The sequence below is a fragment of the Triticum dicoccoides genome, chromosome 1B, assembly GCF_002162155.2.
Source record: "Triticum dicoccoides isolate Atlit2015 ecotype Zavitan chromosome 1B, WEW_v2.0, whole genome shotgun sequence".
Classification (NCBI taxonomy): Eukaryota; Viridiplantae; Streptophyta; class Magnoliopsida; order Poales; family Poaceae; genus Triticum; species Triticum dicoccoides.
In genome coordinates this window covers 215,881,803-215,889,703 of record NC_041381.1, presented here as the reverse complement: position 1 = coordinate 215,889,703, position 7,901 = coordinate 215,881,803, and the positions used below count along the sequence as shown (strand labels likewise).

The 7,901-nt window shown below is 45.2% G+C and overlaps 1 pseudogene; it reads right to left on the bottom strand.

Moving 5' to 3' along the window:
• Positions 1 to 1,306: 1,306 nt before the first annotated feature.
• Positions 1,307 to 5,907, bottom strand: LOC119328864 (annotated as a pseudogene).
• Between the last annotated feature and the right edge of the window lie 1,994 nt (positions 5,908 to 7,901).

Genomic DNA, 7,901 nt, shown 5'->3' with positions numbered 1-7,901 from the left:
AACATATGGCAAGTTTCTCCATATAATTTGAGATCAGTTCATTTGATATATACCATAATAAGTTACGATATGGATTAATAGTGACGGCACATCTTCAGTGACCAACACAATCCAACACCGATAGTTTATGCCAACAGCTAATTGGGTTATTGCACAGAACAATTGATGGTAAATTGAGTATTACAGAAACAGTTGGCATTGGAAATCAGGAATCATCGTGGACCAAGATTTCAAGCAAAGTTTTATCAAAACGAGAGACCAAAAGGATTTTCATGGCACCAAAATAGTTTCATTTTTTGTACTGTGCATGGATCCACATTTAATCAAGTATAACATATGTCCGGTCTCATCTCCGTGAATGATTAACAAGGGGGGACAAAGTTAACCAACAAAGAAACAAGAGCATACATTTTTAGCAGTGTTAAGCACCCTTTTGTTGTTTCTGTAGATGATTGGAAGATACAACAAATGGTAGCTGCTCCTTCCCTGCCCAAATTAAGGGTAAGGGGTACTCAGACACAGTGAATGTTAAGACCCAGATAATTGCTGCAATGCAACAAAGGAATCAAGTAGGTAGTGCAAAATGACATGCTTCTACATTGAATGTACCAGAACATTCGGCGCTCCAAAAAATGCTAGTTTGAATGAAGTACATACTTGTACCTTGTTCTGAAGGGAACAAAAGAGTGTTTCTCTCAAGTCTTCCATACATCTGCATTACAATTTTTACATTTCAACTATGCATTCAGAAGTATTTTCATCAAATAAAACAATTATTTGCAGGAATCAATGTGAAGGACTAAACAGGTGCTGATCTAGCAATGTGGATTGACAACTGAGTGTGGCAATCTTTAGGAAAGAACGTTTATCAAAGAGTATTTAGTTTAATACCATAAATTCTACGTCACATATTCGCATGCAACAAACTACTGAAAGCAGTGATTGCAACATATGATATGAAACACACACACTTCTGACGCTACTAACAGATAAAAAAGAGATAGTAGATGCGATGAGAATATGGGATACCTCCCATCTAGTCCATTCAGCTTGCTGTCACGAGTGCTTCGCCAAATTTGATAGAGTATTGGAATTTGGAAACTCTATGTTGACTCCAGGCAGATGATAAGTGAAAGTCCACTGAACTGTGTAGGTATATTGAATGATGGCAGTATGTAGGCTGCACCAATCCTGGACCCAGAACATGACCAAACTCACGTTTATCAACTGATGGTGAGACAACAAGAACCAGATTCCAACAAATTCAAGGCCAGCTGAATTCATCCAAAATTATGCTCCCATGTAACCATGTCCGGGCTAAGCCCAAGACAAAGTAGTTTCTACAACAAGTGAACCATTTAAACGAGATCTTCATTTAGTTTCCAGCAACAAATGAACTAAAGATGCATATGTCCTAGTGCTATCAACACACTTTTTATCATCCATCACTGAAAGCATCCCTAAACATGCCCCAGTATGCCCCTTCTCATGTAGGCAATCAATTAAAAGTTTCCAGACAACCTCATCATAGTTGTACCCTAAGCCAAGTATGTCACTGAAAATTGATACAGCCATCCCATGATCTTCACTATCACAAAGGCCAGAAAGGAGAAGGCATCATGACTTTAGCCCTGGCTGAAAGCTCTGATGGGCCATCGATCTAAATTGCTCGCATGCTTCCCTGTACATCTTTAAGTTACAATAGCAACCAAGTAGATAATCAGACATGTCTTCATCCAACAGAATGTTGTTTCCCTGCATTTTTAGCAACAACCATTCCACCTCCTCCAGTCGACACTGATTACACAATCCCCTCAGCAGTGCCTTGTATGTGCTAATGCCAGGAGCAGCATCTGATTTACACATCTATTCAAAAAGCTCCTACAGATTTCTCACATCTACCATCTTCCATACTTTTTCATTATCAAATGCATCACTATCATCCTTGTTACACATATGATTAAGGAATATGGAATATGTTGTACAATTTGGATCAATAGGGACAGAAAGCATCTTCACATGTGCAAAGAAGGCTTTCTCCATCAGGCCAGCATCACTATACGCCTTTATGACAGCGTTACATGTTTGCACATCTGGAGAAACACTTGCTTCATGCATTTCAACAATAGACACGTCTATATTTTCTTCCTTCCTTCCTTGCACCTTCAAACTAGTCTGTACTGATTTTTAGTGTATATGTCTGTTTGTTAGGTTTGCAACCAGAAGATATCATTTGCTCATACATCTTGGTAGCATTTGCATGCTTCTTGTCCCAAAGCATTTGCTTGATCAGAATGTTAAATGTACAAGTTCTTGGTTCTATCCCCTGCTTCTTCATCTTGTCTAGTAGATCTATAGCCCTATCCAATCTTTTCACGTTGCACAGACCATCAGTAAGGGCGTTGTAGGTGTGAACACCAGATATACGTCCTCTGAAGTCATCTTCTTCGTCAGCCCAAAAGCAGAATCAATATCACCTACTTGGCAATATCCATGAATCAGTGAATTATATATGATGTTGTGTGCCTTAATACCTTTCTGAGGAAGACAAGAAAAGAGAGAATGAGCCTCCTCTAGTCGACCTCACAATGAGCATCTATAAAGATGGCATAAGTTTGTCGATCTGGAAGAACGCCATAATCCTCCATCAAACCAAGCAACTGGATAGCAATCTTAATTTCACCCATGCTACAATGACCAGATATCAGCGGGTTGAATGTAACAGTATTTGGCGACAACCCAGCCCCAACCATTTGTGTCAAGAAGGCCATCGCTTGATGCACTTTACTGTCACAACAGAATCCATGGATCATTACATTAAAAATTTGGACATTTGGGTTGACCCCATTCTTCTTCATCAACTGCAAAACATCAAGAGCAGCCTTCATATCACCAACCTTGCAATACCCATCAATCAACACATTGTAAGTGGCAACTCCAAGAGCAACACCCTTTTTTTACGCTGAAAATAGTAGGAGAGGCTCCTACTACAATTGAATTAATGGAATAGGGTTACATATTTACATGGCACCGGACACCACTTTGGGCGTGGTAAAGAAAAGGAAAACTTGGGGAAAATAAAGGATGTGTTACAACCGTAAAGAGAGTTTTTATTTAGACTAGACTAGATTAGTGCTGTCAGGTAGGCAGCAATGTACTCTTTGATATCCTCATAACCCTTGTATTTGAGATTGGCAAAGTCTGACTTGAATCTTTGTTTCCAGGAAGAGATAGAGGGCATAATGTGTTGGAAATAGTGATTGTTCCTCTCTTTCCACAGGCTCCATGCAGCTACCAGAAAGATGTCCATGAACATCGGTCGGTCCCAAGCCTGCTTGGCTTCTTCCAGCAACTTGAGCATGTGCTGTTGGGTAGACCAATGAATTCCCACAATATCCCAGCATTCAACACTGAAGGTGCAATGGAAGAACAAGTGCTTAACTGTCTCTTCAACGTGAAAGCCACACAATAAGCAGTTGAGGTTAGATCCAATGTTGTAGTGCCTTCTCTTGAGCATGTTGCGTGTGTTAAGACGGACAGTCAATAAAAACCAACCAAAGACCTTGTGCTTGGGTATCGATTTTGATCTCCACAACCATTTGTAAGCAGCATGTACCTCAATGTTTCTAAAGCAGCAGTCATAGTAGTTTTTTGCCTTGAAAGCAATAGCAACCCAAATGTAGGTCCAGATGTCTTTGCCATTCTCTTCTAAATGGGTGTCACTAATAAGCTGACTCATCTGCATGAATTCATCGTACGCCTGAGAAGACAGGGGCAGCTGGAATGTCTCATGTGGGTTGGCAACAACAGTCAAGAAGTCCCGAACAAACATATCTTCATTATTAGTGTATGAGAACGCTCGGGGGAAGGCCTCCGACAGGATCTCCGATTGACATGCATCTTTCCAGAACAAAACCGAGGACCCCTCATGCACCTTAAACGAAGAAACCCCTTTGACTGTTGGACTGAGTTTCATAACATCTCTCCACCACAATGAACCACAAGGATCCTGGGCATGTGGTATTGCGTGAGGATAGTATGTATCCCAGATCAGTTGTACCCAGGGGATGTCAAGGCGGTTATAGAATTTGTGCAGGAATTTGATCAACAAAGCATCATTCTGGATTTTTAAGGTTAATGATACCCAAACCACCATGTTTCTTGGGGCGGCAGACTAGGTCCCATGCTGCCAGTGAGTTACTCTTGGTACCTTGGTCAGATTTTTTAATCCATCGACAATGCCTCCTAATCTTTTCTAGCTGTGCTACGACTTTAGGATTTAATCTTATGGTGCACATGGCAATGGAGGTAATCCATGAATTCACTAACGAGAGTTTACCAGCATAAGACATCATTGGCATAGCAGCAGTGATCCTTCTCTCAGCACGACACACCATTGGCATAAGATCCTGAACAGAAGGCCGAGTGGTGCCAAGAGGCAACCCAAGATAGGTGAATGGCATCTTTCCCACAGTGCAACCAAAGATTGTAGCTATGTTTTGGTAGAGGGTGTCCGGGGTGTTGATTGGGATCAGGGGTGATTTGTGGAAGTTAGTGTGTAGCCCAATCAAAGCAGCATAGTCTGAGAGAATTTGCTTCATGGTGGCTGCTTGGGTGGGGCAGGCTAGCATAACAATGATTGTGTCGTCTGCGTATTGAATGACGGGGTAGTCCGTAGTGTTCCTAGTGGGGAAGGGTAGGCTCAGGAGATTTTTGTTGTAAGCATCATTAATTGAACACTATAAAAAATCTACAGCGGTCACGAAAAGCAGTGGTAACAACGGATCTCCTTGGCGAACACCACAGAGGCATTGGAACTGACGTCCTGGTACACCATTCAAGAGCACAGAGGATTTCCCGGATGAAAAGATCGATGTCATCCATCGAAGCCATTTACTGTTAAATCCCGTTTGTCTCATGATCTCAATCATGGCTGAGTGTTGTCATCCACCGAAGCCATTTACTGTTAAATCAATGCCCTTCACAGGCTTCACACAACACCATGGCACCATGCTCCACTTTTCCATGCTTCCACAGACCATGACAACTATGGTATATGTCCAGCAATCTGGAGCACGCTGCTGCATCTCCATTTTCTCCAACAATTTGGTCACATCATCGAACCTTCCCTCCTGACAAAGTCCACCAATCAAGGCATTGTAAGTCACGACGTTTGGCACCACACCCTTATCGACCATCTCACCCAACAAAGCCTTGGCATCCCTGACACGCCTAGCCTTGCAGAGCCCATCAAGCAGCACAGTGTATGTGTGCACCCCGGGTCTGCACCAGCCCCTCGACATTTTAGCAAACACCCTACAGGCATCGTCAATGCGCCTCACGACACACAGGCCCTGGATGAGGATAGTGTAGGAGTATCTGTCGTAGTAGGCACCCCAACGGCGTGGCATCTGCACGAACAACCCGCACGCGGCTGTGAGGAGGCCGGCCCTGCAGAGGCCGAGCATGAGGCAGTTGTAGGTGAAGGTGTCCGGCGCGAACCCTGCCTCGTGCATCAAAGCCAGAGCGACCCTGGCATCAGCGAGGAGAGCAAGCTTGCAATGTACGCTGATGAGCGTGTTGTAGGTACAGCAATCGGGAGGCTCACCGGACTTTAGCATGGCGCCGCAGGAGGCCGGGAGGTGCGCGAGGCGCGGTGCCTCACTACCCCTGGAAGAATATGCGATGAGGGCGGCATTGTGAGATCGGATGTCGGAGGGGTCGAGGCGAGGGGGGTCCAGGTTGGGAGGGGATGGAGCGGCACACGTGGAGAAGCGGAGGGCGTCGATGGACTCCGCCACCGCCACCGCCAACAGCGGCGAGAGGCGGCGCATAATTGGTGGGAGTTTAGTGATGGGAAGTGAACGATCGGATCTGGGGACGAATCAGGGGAAGATGCTGGATGAATTGGTGCGAGATGATAGTTCGGTCTCTCCCTTGTTCATCCAGAGTGCAGGCCGAATGGGATTCTTTGACTTTGTCAATATTGCCAAACATGTTGTGGGTGGCTGACGCCAACAAATCCCTAGCTTTTTTTTTGAAACTCACTAAGAACTTTATTTAAATTTCCCAACCCAGGTATCTCATCCGACACAGTCTGCAAGATGCAGTCCGGTGGTTCATGCAACCACACCTTACAAACATTATTCGCCACACACTCCCTAGCTAACAAATGAGCTGCATTGTTAGCATAACGTCTAACCCAGGTTACTGTCCATCTTTCCCTTGATGCCATCAATTGCTTCACCTCTTCGATAATCGGCCCCAACGGTGATAAGTCCTTCTCCTTTCTCTGCAGTTTGCAAACAATCTCACGACAGTCCATCTCTACATGCAGGTTTTGTACGTTTAGCTCCTCCGCGAGTTGTACTGCTCTTCTGCAGGCATAGAGCTCCACCCTTGCCAGTTCTGTGCACTGAGGGAAAACATGACAGGCTCCGCCTAGGAACGCACCCTCCTGGTTCCGAAGAACCACACCTACTCCACCTAGCTCGCCAACTTTGGATATAGCTTCGTCCACATTTGCTTTCACCCACCCATCATCTGGCGGGCACCATTTCTCTCTAAGGGCTGGGTTATCTCGCTTGCTCTTCCTCCCATGAATAGACTGCCACTCACCCATCAAGGCGAACACCCTTCTCGCGATCACATCCGCACCTTCAATTCGTTACCCCTCTCTTGTGTTATTACGTGCCAGCCAAGGTGCATAAACCCCCTGGACCATGACCGCCCTTTCATCATCCGATGCTTCCGCAAACCAAGTCAGGAGCCATCTTGCTAATGCATTCTAGGGGGCGACTGACTCCGGTGGGATCACCACCGGCACCCCCAACTCTGAATGCATAATCTTCCAAATCATTCTGGAATGAAAACAGCCCCAAAATATGTGATAATTCGTTTCCTCCCTTCCACACGCCACACAGAAGACTCCCTCTTTTATCTTCCTCCATTTGAGCTCAGTGCCTACCGCCAGTCCATTCCGAATCAGACGCCACATGTGCGTTTTCACCTTGCTCGGTGCTATATTATCCCACAAACTGAGCCAAGACTTATGATCTGTCACCGTGGACGAGGATTCCGGTCGGCCTGCTTTGAGACTTTTCTACGCCATCCTTAGGTGATATGATGATCGCATTGTAAACACACCATTCTTGATGTAATTCCACGCCAAGTAGTCCTGCATGGTCGGACCTCCCACCGGAATATGCATGATCTCCTCAGCCTCATCCGGAGAGAACATGGAGCACACCTTGCTTCGGTCCCATGCATTCCTTTGCGTGTTGAGAAGGTCACATACTCTAGTTATTCCATGTATATATCTTTTGGCACAGTGGCCTTAGACTTCCCTTCCTGGGTATCCAATTGTCATGATGCACTTTAATTCTTGTCCCGTCACCTGTTCTCCAAATGAGACCATCTAGCAAGAGATCCCTGCCATGTAAAATGCTTGTGAAGGTAAACGAGCCACCGTCCGGGCAGGTTGCATTAAGGATTGACCCCTCCACAAAATATCGAGCCTTCAAAACTTGTGCACACAAAGAATCCGGTACCTGAAGAATTCTCCGGGCTTGCTTAGCAAGCATGGCTTGGTTGAAGGCCTCCAGATCACAGAAACCCAGTCCACCCTCATGTTTCCTCTTGCACATTTTCTCCCATGCGATCCAGTGCACCCTCTTTTGACCATTCGCTTCACCCCACCAGAAGTTCGAGGAGATAGATGACAAATTCCCGCACATTTTCTTTGTGAGTTGAAAACAGCTCATGGTAAAAGCTGGAGTTGACTGGAGTCCTGACTTAACAAGCACCTCTCTGCCAGTCTTGGACAGCCCTTGTCCGTTCCATCCGAACACTTCTCCTCTCGCACTCTCCTCTACATATTTGAAGGTTCCATCCTTCGATTT